The 18,314-nt window shown below is 42.6% G+C and overlaps 1 protein-coding gene across 23 annotated transcripts in view; it reads left to right on the forward strand.

Annotated features, from left to right (window-relative positions):
- Positions 1-4,708: 4,708 nt before the first annotated feature.
- PITPNM2 (phosphatidylinositol transfer protein membrane associated 2) overlaps positions 4,709-18,314 on the forward strand; it is a 214,146-nt gene continuing 200,540 nt past the window's right edge. For 9 of the 23 annotated variants that reach the window (XM_037878643.2, XM_037878649.2, XM_043529182.1 and 6 more), the window contains exon 1: positions 4,709-5,075. The gene's annotated coding sequence lies outside the window, so the exon portion shown is untranslated. Of the gene's footprint in view, positions 5,076-5,482; positions 5,795-18,314 lie in introns of those variants that run through there. The other 14 variants (XM_043529188.1, XM_043529194.1, XM_043529189.1 and 11 more) reach the window with 6 other exon arrangements.

Consider the following 18,314-nt stretch of genomic DNA (forward strand, 5'->3'; position numbering starts at 1 on the left):
AGGGTTGAGTTCTGTTTCATTGTGGCTTTTAGGGGTTTGTATATAATTTATCATTCCAGTTTGAGATTTTGCTTCAGTAGTTTTGTAACGAGTGCTTTCTTTATACAGTTTTAGCAACTAGAAGCAATACTTGCATTATGTCTGGATGACTGTAGATCGTGATGTTTTTTGCAAGCTTGATTGCCATTGGCCTATGTTAGCAGATCATTTCTAGTACTGTGTTGCTATTTCTCAACAGCTCTAGTTTGTAAAGTTTGGACACAATGGATCACAGTGAGTGCTAGCACACTTCTCCTCTCCCCATGACACTCCCAAGACCTGGGAAATCTAACCACAGGTTTTTTTAATATGCCAGGCACTAACCATCATGCTGTCCCTATTCCAATCACAGTTATGTTCACCTTTGTTGCCTTTGTCCAGCTTGTCTTCGTCCATCCCTCCGTGAATGAAAGTCGGCGTCACACCATTCCTTTTTGTTGCAAGCACATTCTTTCCATTTCTGGCCAAAGAGTTTTATCATGGGATCGGCCCAGCGCATTTTCAGTCTCCCCAGTGGTCTCTTGTGGTCTCTGGGGATCCAGTCACTGGTGCGGGTTGTTCACCTATTGTCTTGCCTGTGGACTACATGATCTGCCCATCACACATTAAAAAATAAAATCTGCCTTTTACACTTACAAATTTTGTTGTGGTGAATAATATGTATTTGTTAGGTTGGACATTACTGAATTACAAAGGTGCATACCTAATTTTTCAGTTTAGTATTTTAGTATTAAACATTTAATTAGATTATTTCCTGCTGCCCAAGAATAATACTAGGTTCAGGGATATTACCCAGTGATGATCTAGGTTTTAACCATATCATCTGTTTCAAATTCTGTCATGGTTCAAGCTATCAACAATATGATTACTTTGCAACAGAAAGGGCAGGATCATTGGCATAAGGGAAGCTTGTGCAAGTTTGATTCTAACATTATAGAACTAGGTTTTAAAGCATTCAGTGAAGAACCTTCCCTATTTGCCCCTGAATACAGGCACTCCAAATATATATATATATATACATATACATATATACACACACACACACACACACACACTCTGCAGCATTCACTTTGCCAATGGAAGATTAGAAGGGGGACTGAAAATGTCAGTGAGGAGGAGCTCAGGAAGTGGAACATTCTCCCTCTGATCTAACATAGACTAGGACTAGTCTTCTGGGTATTTTATATTCTGATTTGTATATTGGATTCAAAATACCTAAATAGAATAAGAATCTCAGCCTCCAAACAGCTGCAATGCCACTCACAAGGAATGGTGTTGCCACAATTTTGAATTATCATAGTGTGCTTGCTAATGCCTTCAAATGTATAATTCAGCCTGGAGGAGTCCATTACTGGATACATTTACACTTGGGAATTAAGACAGGGCTTCAGTCTTCACATTGTCTTAAGTGCTTTTTTTCTTGTTTACAAATCTGTTCTCTTCCCTCAGTTATCAGAAGAACCAATTTTCCTTGGATAATTGATATACCTACTGGTTTCGAATTTCAGCTATTCCATTATCGCTCCAGTATCCTTCATTTTAGACCTAAATTTACCTCCATCCTACCCTCTTTGGTACTGTTGTCTTTTTATTACTGTCATTTGTTGACATCAGGAAAGAAGAATCATTAAAGTGAGTTTATATTATTTCTGTCTGAAAGTTATCTCCCATTAGCTCAGGCTTTCTGAGCTATTTCTGTTTGTGTTCTCATACTGCTGAGAAAAACTAGGTGTTGGTCCAACATTTTCAAAAAGTATCACTGATTTTGGGTGCCCTACTTAAGACACCTCATGCCTGATTTTCAGAAGTGCTGAGAACCTGCATCACCAAATTATGTCTGGGAAATCTAGATGTTCAGCACTTCTGAAAATCAGGCCAAGGGCTGGGAACCAAGAAATAGGCGCACCCAAAATCAGTAGCTGCTTTTGAAACTATATTTGTTATTGCAGCTGACATTTCTGAATGGTGTCCTTTTAAATGAGATTTTTAAATGTACAATTTTAAAATGGCTTTCCTTTAACACCGATTCTGTGCTGAAGGCCAAATTATATTTTCAACAGGCTTGAACATATTTATGCTTTTTCTAAGTATGCTCTTTTCCCTTTGCAATTCCTCCCATTCCTATGGCACTTCTAAGCATCGGAGGGATGGGAAATTAACTAGGAATCACCACATTTGTGTGTTAGTCTTTTCTGTTAGTTTTCTTGTAAACAACTCTCCGGTGTAAATCTCTTCCATTGCTGGATCCTGCTTTAATTTGTTGCCCAAATCTATAGCATTATGGTAAAGTGAAGAGAGAGGCAGATCAGTTATCTCCAGACCAACTGACTGACCAACATCCCTGCTCTGATAAGTATAGTTACAAGGAAGATTATTCTCTGAACTAAATCACTGAGATGTGCTGAAAAATAAACAGGTGAAAAAAAATTAAAACAAAAGCAAGAGGTCCAGAGTTGTATAAAACTGTTGTCTATCTCATTTCCTGACCCTCAGATGAGGAGTTTTGTTACTTCAGTAGTACTTCAAGTATGTTGCACTTAGCTGGTTTCAGTTATTTATATAGCAGTGTATAGTGTAATTGTGGACAGGCACTTTGCAAAGCAAATAAAGAGGCAGGGCCCCTGCTTTAAAGTGTTTATAATCTAACCGAGAAACAAAACACAACAGTTCAAGCATATAAGCAGCAGATGAGCTCTTTGGAGGAATGGGTTTTAAGGAGGAGATGAAGGGCAGTGGACAAGAATTGGTAGATACTACATTTGCGTAGGAGACAAGTTTTGGGAATTTAGTGGAAAAGATTAAAGGAGCAGTAAGGAGAGAGGATAGGAATGTTAGTAGGGAATGAAAGTTGGAGGATAAGAGAGCAGTGGTGAGATATATAAAAGGCTTTGAAGGTGGGGACAAAGATCGTGAACATGCTGCAATAAAGAAGAAAGTTCAGTGTGTTGATAGTGCAATTATGTGGAAAAGGCTAATGACTTTATTTGTAATTCATTGTATGTCTCATAGCTCTGCAAATTGGTTGTTGACAGTGTATAGTTGTGTGATATGAGAAGTAATTACAGGACATTTTAAATAACCAATTACAATAACGAATGATGTCATTATTTTTAAAATGTGTAAGGAATCTGGTTACTTCTCAGGCTTCACACCAGCATAGATAACTGTATTTTTCTTGCTTTTATCAAATCTTGTTAGTGAGCAAAGATGTAAGAGTAGTCAGTGCTGCTCTAGTCTTGCTATATATCTCAGAATCAATCACTGTGTTGAAATTGTAACAGGGCTGGGGTGCTGAGAATTTAAAGGAGGGCGGGTCTGGTGGGAGGTCAAATGAAATGAAAATGTTAGGCTTCCTAATTCTGGCCATTAAGTTCCAACCCTGGCGTATGATGAAAAGGTAATGTGAAAGAAAAATCAGTAAAGGAAAGCTTATAGGATGGAGCTTATCAATTACTTGTAATTATTTCAAGTTAATTTTAAGTCCCATTATCATGGGATGGAAATTAATGTGCAGATGATGTAGGCAAGCATCATCAAACCAGTCTGAAAACATTGATTTGGAAATTCTAGAAAAGCCACGCACAAGTCTAGATGCAGACCCAAGTAATTAACATGTTGCATTATATTTATCAAGGGGTAATGCAACAAATTAAAAAGGGTCAATGGGGGATCCTTCCTGGCCTAGGAAGTGAGTGAACATTTTGAGGCAGAGATAACATGGCTTAGCGAAGCCCTATCTTCATACTTTGAGCTTGTGATGTTGACTGGTGCTTTGCACCCACAGTCAGCAGTCATCTGAAGAGTTTTACAAATATTTGTTGTGCTAGGTGGGGGTTGCAATGCATGAGCAGAGATCTTTCACTTGAGTCCAGTTGACCTGATTTCTTTTCATTGTGGATGGGAAGTCCCAAGCCCTGCAGCTGCTTCCCCTACATCCAGCCCTCAATGCACTCTGCCTTGCATTTGGCCATGGCCCTAAAGCCATTAATCCCAGCAATGACCATAGCAATAGCACTATGGGAAAGTCCCCGAATACACTAGTGTGCATTACTAGTGTGAGGTGCTCCCTGTACAGATGTGCCATGAGAAACAGGGCTATTGTGTGTACACTGTGCAAGACAAACTTCCATTTATGGATCTGAGAGTTAGGAGAGGCGAGATCCATTCCAGAAGTACTCCTCGTTCTTTTTGCTGATACACACTAACAGGGCTATCACTCTGAAACCTAATAACTCACTGTGTCCCCTTGGGGAAGTCAGTTGACTTCTTGTTACCTCCGTTTTGCACCTGAGAAATGGGATAAAGATGCTGACTGTCCTCCTTTTGTAAAGCAGGTGGAGATCTAGCCCTGAAGAGTGCAATGGTAGTGTAGTATTATTTCTTAGGCTAACCCTAGACCATTGCACCTGCCTACATCCCCTGGCGGAGCCTGGAAAGTTCTTGAGTTTAGTCCCAGGGCCCAGCTAGTTAGGAAGGGAGAGATTTCACTACCTCTCGCCCCACCTCTGTAAAGCACCCGTGAGCCGGTGCTGGGGTTTTCTCGCCAGCCTCACCCAAGCCCCTTCCAGCCTCGGCCGCCCAGAGCCCGGCGGTGCAGCTCCCAGGTGGCCCCTGCCCAGCCGGAGCAGCCGCGCTGTTGTACCCCGCCGCGGCCGGAGGGGGGCGCACCCCGCCTGGCTTTCCTCTCGTGCTCCCGGCGCCCAGAGTGAGGGAATGCCTGCGAGCCGGGGAAGGAAGTGGCCGCGCTCTGCAGCAGTGGGCAAGGCTCGCGCCGGGAGAGGCGGCTGCCAGCCGGGTCCGTGTCGCTGCCGAGGGGGAGCCGGGGCGCCCCTCCCCGCGGCAAGAGCCCTGCCAGGCAGCCGCCCAGGGATTGCCGCGCCAGCGGCTCCGGGGAGCCCCGCTGCCCTGCCCGCCCTCGCCGGGGATTATGCCAGAGGGGAGCGGGCAGGTCGGCAGCCCGCTCCTGGTAGCCGCGGAGAACAGCCGCCGCCGCCGAGCGAGCGCTGGGGCAGCGACCGGCGGAGGAGCCGCAGCCGGTGCGTGGGGCGGGGGGGAGAAGCCGCCTCCCGCAGCGCGGGGACTGGCGGGGGAGAGGCGCCGGGGCCGGCCTAGGCCGCTGGAGCCGGAGGGGGCGGCCGGCCTGTGGCGACGCGGCTGTTCTGAGGGGCGCCCCGGCCTGGCCGCGGGGGGCTGGGCCGGCTGGCCGGCTGGAGGGGCGTGCGGCGCAGGCTCTGGGCTGGGAGCCGGGCGGGTCTCCAGGGGCTGTGGGCTCAGCCCCCCGCCTGGCCAGCGGCGGGATAGCGCAGGCGGGCAGCAGGTGGCTGGACGGGGCCCCGGCTGCTGGGCATCGCTCCCCGGGGAATTAACGTCTGTCTCCTCTGGGCGCCAAACCCCACCGCCCCGGGCGCGGGGAGGGATGAGGGTCCCCCCCTTCCGCTCAGTTACAGGGGCGTGAGGGTGGCTCCCTGAGGGAGCGACTTTCACCTTCCTCCAGCTGTTTCTTGGGGGGGGGAGGATTCATTTTAACTCCCCCCCCCCCAGCCGCCGCCGCCGGCGCCGCCCCCTTTCTCAAGCTGGTCAGTTCTGTTGGATTCGCTTGGCCGAATCGCGGATGGGAAAGCTACCTACCCCCTGTGTTGCTAAGAAACAACCTCATCAAGCTGCTGCACAGACTCGGGCATTAATGGTCACTTCTGTGCCCACAGGACCGGTCTCGTGCTCGTGATTACTACAAAGAAACCTTTCAGAGAGATGGGTGTGTGTGTGTGTGTGTTTCTTTTAAATGTTCTTGACGCATGGACACTTCTATCCTAGAGACAGCATTGTTTTGTTATTTGCACTGACAGCTTTTTTCTAATATGGATTTCTTCTGGTGCTATAGTTAGCAACACAGGGCTGGTAATGCACCGTAAGAGCAGGCTGTAAGGTAATACCAGTCACTTGCTCTTTCCAGCTAACTATTGCTAGGACTCTTCTGTGTTTTAACCCCCACCGTGGCAAACAGGGTGTTTTGCTAGCAAAAAGTTTCCTATGTAAATGAGGTGGCAGAGTAGGAAAGACCGATTTTTTTGTAATATAATAAAAATAAGAGCTGCCGCAATAACAATACTGTTTTACAGAAAAGATGAACGGTTCATGATCTAGTTAAAATAACCCATAAATATCCTAAAATGTTTAGTTTTCTTGTTTGCTAGCTACTTGTGCAGAGTGGCTTTCCTCTTAATTTTAGGCTGTAATTTGAATATAATGTCTGAGGAGATGTTTGTGTTTGAAAATATGAGGTAGCAGATGTACCTGTCTCTTGTTTCAAACCAGCAAATGGAACTTTTTAGGTAGTTCATGTACTTGATGTGTATGAAATATTGCTGGGCTTCAGGGATACCACCCTGCTAGACTTTAAGGGTCATATAATTTTAATGCTAAAATTGATTATAAGCATGTGATTTATTTACCTTTGACCATAATCTTAAACTCGTAACTTGAAGGTTAGGTTTTTGGTTTGGTTTTTTTTGTAAATGAATTTAGCCTTACCAAAGGTGTCAGATTTGACATCCCTGGAGATTTCACTCTGCTCATCCCCAGAGCAGGTACAGCACAGGCTTCCCTCAAGCTGCCCTGTGGCACTTGTCAACTCTGACCTGGCTGGATCGCTTCGAGGGATAGAAGGGCAGATCTGTCTAAATGCCATTTCAATTCTAACCTCTCTGTTGAAGGTCCCCAGCTAGTGGGCAGACTCTCAGGACAAGGGCACTTTTCAAATTGAAATGGAGCTGTGACCACCGGCTGGGTTCACATAATCCAGGGGTTCTCAAACTTCTTTGCACCGTCACCGCCTCCTGACAACAAAAACCCATGACCCCAGGAGGGGGAACCAAAGCCTGAGCCTTCCTGAGCCCCGCTGCCCCTGGTGGGGAGGCCAAAGTCCAAGGGCTTCAGCACCAGTTATGGGGCCTGTAACCAGAGCCCCACCACCCTTGGCTGAAGCCCTTTTGCTTTGGCCCTGGGTGGTGGAGCTCGGGCTTTGTCTTTGTCCCCAGGTGATGGGGCTCGGACTTCAACCCCGTCTCCGGGCCCCAGTAAATCTAATGCCAGCCCCAGCGACCTCATTAAAATGGGGTTGCAACCCTCTCGTCCTGACCCACAGTTTGAGAACTGCTGACGTAATCTAGAAAAGAGTCACCAGATAAGAATAATAGAATTGTAGGACTGGAAGGGACCTCAGTCGGTCTTGTCCAGTCCCCTGCACTGAGGAAAGATTAATTATTATCTAGACATTCCTGACAAGTGTTTGTCTAACCTTAAAAATCTCCAATGACAAAAGAATTCATAATTCATAATTCAAAATCCATAGGTAATTTTTCCAGTGCTTAATTACCCTGACAGGAAGTTTTTCCTAATGTCTAACCTAAACCTCCTCTTGCTGCAATTTAAGCAGCTTTGTCCCAAGCCATTCCCTCTGCAATCTGACTTGGCTTCCCCCTCTGGGAAGAGAGGTGGAAGGGGCTTTTTCCCCTTTCAGGGATCTGATTCTCTGGTTATTTGGGTGTTGGAGCACCTGCGTGGAGGGAGGGGGAAAGCACCTCCATGCTACTCTTTGTAAAGGGGCTCTAAAGAAACCTGCTGGTGCTCCTCCATCCACCTGCAAGGATTATGAGGACTGAATTTGCAGTATTCCCTCACAGCCTGGAGAGCTTATGGATTGTATTCTGGAGCTGTGTGTGTATATCCTCCCCATGGCACTGCACTGGTACGATCTGGCAGCATCAATAATGATGCTTTATAGAGTGCTGTTTATCCATAGCTCACAAAGGAGGCTAAGGCATTACTATCCATAGTTAGGGAAATAGAGGACAGTTGACTTGCTCAAGATTGTGCCACACATCCATGGCAGGACTGGGAATAGAACCCAAGTCTCTGTTCTCCCAGTTCAGTGCCCTCTCCAGAGGCCCATGCTGCTTCCTGAAGATGGGCTGATTTTATTTCATTCTACTTTGGCTTATTCATGACTTTTTAATGTAAACTTTATAAATAGGTAATAGTTGCATTTAAAAAAAATCCTGTTCACTGATTCCGACTCTGTAGAGTCCGTTCCAAGTGTCTTGGTTTTGCAGTACAGTGCAATAAAATGTAAATTGATGCATGTGCTCAAGTCCAAGTATGTGAGTAGTCCCATTAAAGTCAGTGGGACTGTGCAGTCTTTGTAAGCACAGGGGTTTAGTAATTAGTATGCACTGTCTTGATTTCATATTTGAATAATGTAGACTCATAAAATTCCCTCTCCCTTTATTGCTTGATAACCCCCCTTTCTGCTCCCAATCCTTGATCCTCTGGAATATTTCTGCCATGTCTGTTTTGTGCGCCCGAGTAATAGAAGAAGATTGATTGTGTTACAAAACACAACACTAGCTTCTAAGTGATTTTTCCACTCTCGAATAGTAGGCTGCCGCTTTTGGGCATGCACCATTCTGTCCTTTCACAGACCTCATGCCTGATATGTTCAATTGACCTTTGTACGGCTGGTTATTTTAATGTTTGACCAGTTCATGGGTTGCTGGATGGCTGAAAAGCCTCAGCATGAAATACAAAGTGAAGAATAGCTAAGCATGACAGAAGAATGGCCACAGACCAGTTCTCTCTTGTGGTTCTGTGTTGCAATGCTTCTTTACAATACTGTTGATGTATTCTGATCATGATAGCATCTCAAAGAGAGAGGGAGAGACATGTGAGGCTTAGGGGTTAAAAATGTGGCTTGTTACGTCTTACCTTTGATAGAGCAGACTCCTGATAGGATGTTAATTTGCATTAATCATATTTAAGTTTCCATAACTAACTTTTAATTAAAGCATGGTTGATATCAGCTTAATGAATGTACGTATGCTAGGCCATCTGCATGAATAAAAATTCTTTTTAATTCCCTTATTATTCCCTTTATGGCCCCTTAGATGGTTTTGGTGGCCATTTAAACAGCGTATGGTAGCAGCTGTTCATCTTTTTAATATAACTTTTTTGCATCTGTGTTCAAGAAACAAGAATTGTATAAATAAACAACTATCTCGTATCTTTAAAAATATTTTTTAAGTAACTTGGAACATGAAAAGGGGGTAAATTATGTCTAGGTGCGTGTATGAGAAAATGTTGCCTACTTTAGGACCTCATCCAAAGCCAGCTGAGGTTAATGGAGAGCCTTTTTGTTGACTTCAGTAGGCTTTGGATCAGCTGTTGGGCTCCAATTCAGCAAAACATTTATTTATGTGCTTAAGTCTCACTGAAACCACTGGAACTTAAGCACGTGCTTTAACTGTTTTGCTGAGTAGAGGTGGATTGTTCATTCTTAATGTACTCTGATCCTAAATCTCCTCTTAGTTACAGTAACTTTTCACTAGAGTAACTCTAATGACTTCAGTAGAGTTAATCCTGATTTACACCTTGGTTAGTGGGAGCAGAATGAAGACCTCAGAGAGTGATTTTTGGATTGTAGTTTATTTAATTGGCATCTTTCACCAAAACAATAGTTTCTGATACAATATCTCTGTTATTTTGGATTTGCCTCGGACAGCATATTTGAATGTCTTCAGTGTTGTGCATCGAACAGCCCAGACGTTTATTGTGGGTTGCCATCTGGTATGTGGGAGTTTTATGCGACTGCTAATTTAGTTAACAACCAATTTAGAAAGACTGTGTTTTAGCCTGTTGAGAAATGCTAAAAAGTTGCAAGTGAAAGTGGGATGTTTTGGGGTTTAATTATTTTATTGATTTGCCTTTTTAATTTGAAATCTGTATTGCCTCTGAGAGTTTTTCTCTAATGTAGCATCACATCTTCCAGGTAAGCTCATTTTTTAAAAGGCTCATTCAACTGGCCCCAAACAGTTTTTTTTGTTGGAATTTACAGACTTCAGTAAAAAAAAAAAATCTGTCCTATTTATTGTGATATCCACATAATATTATAGCTAATTAGCCACACTATATTTTTTAACAAACTGTTATGTGAGGGCCTGATTCAAGAGCTGCAGAGTGAAATGGTGCTCTTTCTAGTGTAGAGCGGTAGCTGCTATTTATTTTTTTTGAATCTAGCATGACTCATTACTGTGAATTTGTGAGAATGCAATAATGTGTTCTAGGACCAGTACAATCCACTGGGAAATATTTCTTAACCTGTCATTTTTCCTTTTAACCTTTCCCTTTTAAGTTTTCTATCAAAAATGCATTTTTCTTATTTGAATAGTCCTAAATTAACCATTTTCTCTAATTTCTGAATTTTTCCTCTTCTAATTAATTTTGAAGTTGATTTGTATAGAGAAGGAGAGCAATCAGTGTCTCTATTTAAAAAAAACAAAAAATTAGTGAGAGTGTTTTTCAGGCCCAGATTTCGGGTTTTGTAAACAAACAAGTGTTTTGCAAATCCCAATATGAATAGAAATGTAGTTGTGAAACTGAGGAGGGTTGGGGTGGAGAGAATAAAATTAAACATGCATTTGGTTATAACTTTTCCCAGGCAATGTTGAGAATCCAAATACAACAACATTACACTAGGGCAGGAGAATCTGAAATTGAAACTTTCTATAAATCTAAAGTGTATCTAGCTAGTCCAGTTTCAGTGTCTAAGTTAAGCGTGGTGCCAATTGTAAACAAACAACATAAATAGTGAACAATAAATTTTTGGAAAATTATTAAAATTTTAATAACGTAAGGTGGGATTTTCAAAAATACTTCGCATCAGCCTTGCTCGGCTCCCTTTAAAGTTAATGGGAGTTTTACCCAATAGGGGTGTTAAGTCAGTGCAAAGAGCTCCTGAAAATTCTACTTATAAAGTATCAGTAACATGGGCAATGAGGTTAATACGTGTAACTATCTGAATAGTGCCTCTTCAGTGAGTTGCACTGCGGGAACTGGGAAACAGTGTGAAAATACACCAGGTCTTATCATAAATGATCCTGGCTTCTGGTGCGTCACCTAAGATCTACAGGTGTCAGAAGTGAAATCTCCTTTCCATTCTGTGGGGTACAAAGGTCTACAGGGTTAAATGGTTTGGAGCCCTTGTGATCACCCTCTGCACAATGACAGATTTTGCCCAGAGAGGAGTATGGAAGGATTTTCCTTGTCAGAGGATAAATAGTGGAGGATGTGCCACAGAGAAAAAGGTAACTGAGCTTGAAAATGTGTGTGCAAGCTCCATCAATGAAAAGTAGGAAGAATCCAATAAGCTTAGAACTAAAACAACCCCTGGAGAATACTTGGGAATACCTGAGGAAATCCATGCGCTCTGACCCACTCCCCGGCAGGAGTGCTGGGCGGAGCAGGTCAAGCCCCCTGACCCAGCTTACCGGCTGGAGCGCCTGGTGGGCGGAGTGGGTCGGGGCACAGGGACACCCATTTTTCTGGGGTCCCCCAGTTGGCCGAGTCGCCTGGGCACGGGCCCTGTTGGCCCAGTGGCTAATGCGCTACTGAATCCTGGTATCTGTAGATCTTCATAAAGGAGAGCAGGGAGGGATGCTGTGTTACAGTAAGAGCTGGCATTGCTGGTATACAGTGCCTTTTCATCTAAGGATCCTGAGGGATTTGTTGAATGTTGACTAACCACTGCACAATACTCTTATCTTCAGAACAGGATGCATGAGTATTACTTCCCCTGCCATTAAGTTGCAATTGCCACCTGAGAGTGTACAGCAACAAAACAGTTGAGGACGGGAATTGACAAAGAATATTTTAGCCAATAAGACTATGGGTAGAATGTAATTGTCTGAGCTGGAATATGAGCAGCAGGCCAGGGTTACCCGGACTCTTATAAAAGAGCAGTAGGATCTTTTAATGACCATGTGTCATTAGGACTTCAGTTTTTGCATCTCTTCCCAACTCAGTTGCAGCTCAGGGGTTCCAAATGAACTGCTTCTAGACTTTATTCCAGCTTTGATGCAGCAGCCAAAATGTTTTGCTCAGATGTGTCTGACAAGACTATAAGATCAGGAATCCTCAACCTGGTGAACAGTGAAATGCCCACCAATGAGAAAAATGTAAGGAGTTGGGTATCCTGGATAGTTTTGGAAGAGTTACACAGATTCCATTTGGTCTTGCATGGTGTTTAGACAGCTGTGCTCAGCAAGGGCCATGAAACTAACAGAAGACTTTATAACCCTTATGTGCACAGGGAAGGAACAGCACTTAGGCAGCTTGGAGAGAGACCTTGAATAAGATAAGCAATGGTGATTCACCACTAATTCTTCCCCCACCAGAGTGACTTAGCAGCTTAGCTCCCTAGCTGAGACCATGTACATCAGATTCCTGCTTGGAGTGAATTTTTATAGCCAGTTTATAAGCCTAGGTGACCAGGGGAAAAGGGCAGAGAATTGGCTAATGTCCTAAATGGTGTGTTGTAGCAATCAGAGTGGTAGCCGTGTTAGTCTGTATCAGCAGAAAGAACAAGGAGTACTTTTGGCACTTTAGAGACTAACAGATTTATTTGAGCATAAGCTTTCCTGGGCTAAAGCCCACTTCAGCATTCTTGTACCGTCTGGAGAGGTTATAAAAGACAATAGTGAGTTAATGGTTTAAAGTTTTTAATTTGTCATGGTGAGTGCAACTAATTTGATGGATAGAAAAGCTGACTATAATTTGTTTGGATTGCTGGTGCTTACATAACTAATCCTTAGCTACTAGTTCAAGCAAATTATCTGATTTAACCCATACAACCGTGTCCTCAAAAGGCATTCTCTTCTAATTGTGTAATGCCCTGCTTAGAAAGTGGGCATGTGTAACAGCACAAGCATATGGAGGACCTTGACATACCCGAGCACTTCACTGTCGAGAGCCACTAGATAGGCTTTGTTATCCCAGGATGTATAGGAAGAGTCAGGTCCTTGCAAGATGTTGGAAGTATCATAAGGATTTAATTCTATTTAAGTGCTTTAAAAGTATATGGGAGGATTGCAGGTTTTATAGTACAGCTGTGGGTCACTACTCTTCAGCTTACACAGTGTGTCCTGAATTGGTTAGTCATCAGGAATCTGGTTTAGGTTAGTCTCTAAGGTGCCACAAGTACTCCTTTTCTTTTTGCGAATACAGACTAACACGGCTGCTACTCTGAAACCTGTTTAGGGCTCAGTGAGTCACTCTTCTGTCTGCTCATTTTGAATTGAAGTCTATGAATTATGACTTCTTGGGAAAGCTGGCAGGGCTGTTACCATCTCTGAAGAGGTAAAGAATACAATTGTGCCCTTGTATGTGAGTTTATGCTCAGGGTCCACTCCTGGTTCCAACAAAGTCATGAGGAGTTTCGTATTAATAGATTACAATTTTTCTTTTTTGCCTTCTGTCACAGAAAGGCACAAAATGGGGTGTGAATTTGTTGTGATTTTTTTTTTAAGCTCAATAGTTTTAGGTAATCTAAGAGGTCTCCTTTTAGGGAAAAGGAACAATATAGAATGATTTTTCTCTATGTGGGTGGTTTACTTACTTCAGTGTTGTTGTTCTTCACCCTGCCACTTTTCTTTAAAGGAAATAGAACATGGTTTTTTGTTTATCATGTCAGATGAAATTTAAATCCAAATATTTACATCTTCTTGCAGTATCTCAGGTTGAAAACCAATTGTAGGCGTTTCCAAGCTGTTAAATTTTCCCTTTCACTGAGTCAGTTTTTCCCCCTGCATGATGGAAACATGGATCCTAATTTCTTTTCAATATTTCCTGGCCAGACTCTGTAGCTGGAAACACTTCCCTCTGTAGGCCTCTCAACCTGGCATCAGGCTCGTAGTTTTCTAGCCTGAACATACCCAAACTTTGTTGCTGGCCCCCTCTCTAGTAGCAAATAAAGTGAATTAAAGTGTGAGAAACAAGGGCAGAGATAGTTTAATGTCTAAATAACTGTGTATACCTCTGAAAACATGAATTTAAAATGCTGTGGGAAAAACAGAGGGCTTATCTCTCTCTAGATAACCCTTACCTCTTCTATAACGCCCTTTGTCTGACTATCTCAAAGCTCTTTGCAGAGGAGGTTGAAGTATCATCATCTCCATTTTACAGATCTTTACACTGAAGCACTGAAGTGTAAAGTCATTTGTCCAAGTCACACAGTGAGGCAGCCAAAGAGCCAGGGAAAGAACCCAGGTCTCCTATCTCCTAAGCCAGTGCCCTACCTTTTGGTCCACACTAACTCTCATGAATATTCCCATGTAACCAAGCTGAGACTATTTTTCTGTTGAGCAGTTCTGACAGATCACTCATTTGGGCCCCTATCCTGTGCATTGTGTAGTCCCACCTAAATAAATGATATGAACAGAAGCACAGTAGGCACCATGGTATGTGGGTTTTTTGAGGGGTTGTGTGTGTGTTAGATACCACATTTACAAAGGTTTGAAGACAGTATTTGAATTTACTGCTGTTTTTCCCCTACTTAGACTATGAAATACTGCAGCTAATTTAACTATCGAAGAAGTTAAACACTTGTTTTGTTTTTAATTGTGTCCACTATAAAGTAACACTTTGAAGAATGGTTCCCAAATATACGTTTAGCATGGCTACAATGTGTCCTATCTGTTTTGTGAACCCAGAATGACTCTTAAAGCTCACCATCTCTTGTGTAAACTCCCCTAAATAGGCTTTTCAATGACAGAATTTATTTAACACACAATAACTGCCGGGTAGAAATGCATATTAGGGCAAGCCTAATTGAAGCATTAACCTTTTGGCAGCAGCTCCTATGTAGCAAGCCTCTGTTCTAGCCTCATGTGTATTTTATCAGTTTGTTTGTTTGTTTGTTTAGCGTAACAGATGAGTTTTTGACTCTCTGCATACTTTGCTAGCTCTATTTGACAGGGTACTTGGCCAGAGATTCATATAATGATATTATTTGAACCAGAGCACTGGAAATACATCATCACTGCTCGGAGGGGAAAAAGCCACATTGAATTAGGGGCTGATCTTTAACAGTGCTGATTATTTTTGCAAATCTGTGAGGAAAACTGCTTAAAATGTTTTACTCTCGTACATTGCTTCCCATTCTGAGTTAATTGCCATACACAGTGGACTTCACCACAGAGATGCACCAGTTCTGTTACATGCTTCTCCTTTCTCTTGACCCTATGGAAGGCTCTTCTGTAGGCCTGTCAAAGGGCTCGGGCTCTATGGATTGTGAGGGCATTTGTCTCTTCCCCCACCCCCATGGAGATTCTCTTGCATAAGATAACGTTGACATCATCAGCATCCTCTTATGCTGCATGATGTGATATGCCCTGGAGGGGAATTTACAGCAGCTGCCAGTGGGGAGTCCATGGGAAGTACTGTGGAACTAGGGTGACCAGATGTCCCGATTTTATAGGGACAGTCCTGATATTTGGGGCTTTGTCTTATATAGGCGCCTGTTACCCTCCACCCCCATCCTGATTTTTCACACTTGCTGTCTGGTCACCCTATGTGGAACTGAGTAGAAGCACTGGATAGAAGCACTGCAACTAGCCTGTGTCCAGCATGGATGTCAGGATGCCTGTAAGTTTATGGAGGGGGAACCCTGTCTCTCCCCAGTGAACAGTAAGAATTTCCTGTGGAATCAGCTTCCTTCTTCTGGTTTCTCTGCATTAGGGGATGATACTGCCAATTGTTAAAAGAAAAGGAGTACTTGTGGCACCTTAGAGACCAACAAATTTATTTGAGCATACTTACCTCACTGGCAGTAATGGAATTCCCCCCCTTCCCCCCAAGCCTTGGTGAGGCCAAGTCCCTCCTTCCGTTATAACCATACACCCCTGTTGATTTTGGTAGGGCTGCAGAAATGTAACTGAGAGCAGAATGTGCCCCATATAAGCACTGGACTTGTTCTGTGTTGCAGGCTCTTCTTCAGAGAAAAGCTGTGGAGAGTTTCAAATTTGGTTTTTGATTTTCAAAATGGGGCCACCTTTCGTAACACACACCCTGCGGGAATAGTATGAAAATGACCTGTGTCAGTGTTTTTTATAGTACGAAACATGGCTGTAATAAAATGAGCACAGTTCTACTAGTACCTACTCACAATGTCTGCAATCTGCGTGTCTTTGAGCCATACCTGATAGCTTTAGTGACAAAACCCTGTTTTGACTCCCTGCTAGCAGTGCGGAGCTTAAAGAGCAGGCAGGAATATCTTTTATCTTGCGCATCATCAATAACGTTTTCATCTAAGTTGCGTTAGCAGTTTTTTACTGCTGATGATCTGAGGCAGACCTTGACTTTTAGACCTCAAGTTGAGTTTGCAGCACCAGCAGTTAGAATATGCATCTTCTGTTTTAAACTGAAGTCACCAAGAGGATAAACTTGGAATCCCTGATGTCTGTTTTACAGCTGCTTCTCAGAGGAGAACTGCATTTTAATATTCCCACTAAGTACTTAAAAGAGATCTTGCAGTAAACTTGTAATTGTTAAACTTTTGTGCATAATTTGGCTATATTATTATGAAACGCTCCATGAAACCTAATATAAATGAGTTAAACTCTTAAAAATTTTATTTGTAGACGGGCATGAACTAGGTCCGTTCATTTTTTTTCCCCCTCAGTGTACTCTAGTCAGGTTCTTATTTAACACCCTTTACTGTAGTATCTGTAAGGCAGATGTTAACATTGCACTTACTTATTTTTCATAGACTACTGAAGATCAGAGTTGTACAGTAGATTACGTAACTGAATATCAGCGTGAAGTTAAACCACTAACTTGGGGTGGGGGGAGGAATGGGTGAGATGCCTTTTTTCCAGAATCAGTTGCTGAATTGGCAATACATTCCTTCTGCCAACATATGTTAATCTGACTAGCTATAGCTGGAGTAAATATTTAAAGCTCTTCTAGCAAAGATTTCAGCAGCAAAACATTTAGCTTTTTTATATGATTAAAACTCTGATGTAAATCCTACCAAAGCTGTTTGCTTTCAGGGATAAATCCAATTTAAAGCCAGCTTCCTAAGTCTGTTCGTACTTTAGTCACTTGGGGTCTCTACCACTGAAGGCCAGCGGGACTGGCTCCTAAATTGTGGCCATATGCTACTACTATATCTAGGAGAGGGGAGAAGTGTAGCTGAGCTCACTACTAATCCTGCATGAAAAGCATAAGCTCAACATCTCTGAGTTTATGGGGGTCTAAGGAAAGATAGGAGCAACGAGGGAAGGGAAATCCAAAGCACTGTAAAGTACACTGGAAAGCCGACTTAACTTAATCATAGCAAAGTTACTGTAGCTCAGGGCAGTAGCGTTTGCTTTATTTTTAGGTTTTAATTTTTGATTTCTCTGTACTCCCGTCCCCCAGCTGTAAAATGGGGGTAATGCTTCCTTTGTCTGTCTTGTTTGTTTAGATTGTGAGCTCTTTTGGGTATGGACTGTCTCTCGTTATGTATTTGTACAGTGCCTAGCACAAAGGGACTTACCTTTCAGTTGGGGCCTCTAGATGCTATTGTAATACAAATGACAGCATTGGGGCCCAATGTTCTTAAGCTACTACATGCTATTGCATCTTGAAGAAAACCTTTCTATAAAATATTTCTTAATCTGTAAAATAATGAAAGCTAGCAAATTATGCCAAACCTAAAAGACGTGTTTTCATTTGACTCATTGGTTGTCCAAAAGATGACACCATTTGCCTCGTTAAAAATGAGACATCGTTGCTGAACTGGCATATTTGTTCATTCTGGTAGGTGTTGAGCACTCATTTTCAGTTAAGAAAATAAGTAAATTATTATTTCAGCTAAAATCGGGATGAAATTTGTAAATTTTCAATCTTTAATATTTAGGATTAAGAATTGCAGCAGGTATGGATTCATGTGTGATGCTCTACCTTGACCTAAACAGTGTGCAAGAATCCACTTAAAAAATAATATATACTGTATTTTTAAAACCCTTTTAAAATGCAGACTAGCCAGATGGTCAAAAGAACCAATCAATGAGGTAATATGTAAATATTTTCAATCATTACCAGAGCACTTCTGTGTTGACACTGAAATGTTAAGGCTATTCCATGGAGCTCATGGGTGATCAGCAGATGAGCTCTGATAAAACAGAGAATAAAGGTGAAAGCCTGAATATTATTATGGATTGTGGGTTTCATCTATACAGAGAGTTCATTTGTAGAACATGATGGAAAAGCCCTCTGTATTCTCTCTTTAAGCATATTATTTAAACCCAGACAGTCTTTATTTCCTCTCTGTCAGGTCCTGATCAGATGTTGTTGTGGGTTTTTCTTTTTTTGAGACTTCTCATTTCAACTGAAATGTTGTGCAGTAGTTACCACTTCTGCTTTAATTGCCACGTGTATTTGGAAAGGGGCAGAGACTGGAG

This window comes from Chelonia mydas, chromosome 15 (assembly GCF_015237465.2).
Source record: "Chelonia mydas isolate rCheMyd1 chromosome 15, rCheMyd1.pri.v2, whole genome shotgun sequence".
Taxonomy (NCBI): domain Eukaryota; kingdom Metazoa; phylum Chordata; order Testudines; family Cheloniidae; genus Chelonia; species Chelonia mydas.